The sequence below is a fragment of the Silurus meridionalis genome, chromosome 16 (genome assembly GCF_014805685.1).
Source record: "Silurus meridionalis isolate SWU-2019-XX chromosome 16, ASM1480568v1, whole genome shotgun sequence".
Taxonomy (NCBI): Eukaryota; Metazoa; Chordata; class Actinopteri; order Siluriformes; family Siluridae; genus Silurus; species Silurus meridionalis.
In genome coordinates this window covers 1,374,305-1,375,000 of record NC_060899.1, presented here as the reverse complement: position 1 = coordinate 1,375,000, position 696 = coordinate 1,374,305, and positions in this window count along the sequence as shown.

The window sequence follows — 696 nt, the reverse complement described above, 5'->3', positions numbered from 1 at the left end:
AAGCTGAGTGTAATTATAGGGAGGATTCAGACAGCACACGCGCGGCCAGCCGCCGGACTCCGTGTCGCTCGTCACGTTCGGCTCTCCGTCGGGTCGGCAGGCGGTCACGCACTCATCCCGAGCTCAGACACCGAGACGAGACGGCTCAGGGAATGAAACAAACAGACTGAGAGGGGAAAAGCTAATTTCTTCCCTATGCTAGTAGAGTTCTGCTAGTTTCTCTCTTCCTACGTATCTCTCTTTCTGAATCAATTTATTGTCAGTTTTCAGATGTAAGTGCACTTTATTAAAGAGAAAATGGTAAAATATTGTCTATAAAACCAGAAATAAAATACAGTTAAAACAAAGATTTACAAAGAAAACATCTAAACAAAATATACACTGAAGTAAGAGAATAAAGTGATATTACACTGTAATATAAAGCGATATCAATTTATCTACATTCATTAAAATCTCCAGATCAGGGCAGATCGAGTTTTTTCTCTTCAGAAATGTAAATATTGTGCTGCTGACACACTGCAGTCCTCGTGTTCTAACAGATACGGCAGTTTCTTATCGTTAGTTAGAAATGTAAAAGTGTGATTTTTAAATAAAACTCTATCTGTGAGTTTCTCTGTATTTAAGTCTCTCTGTCTTTCTCTCTGAGTCTATCTTTGAGCCTGTCTCTTTCTCACTGAGTCTCTATCTTTCTCTTTA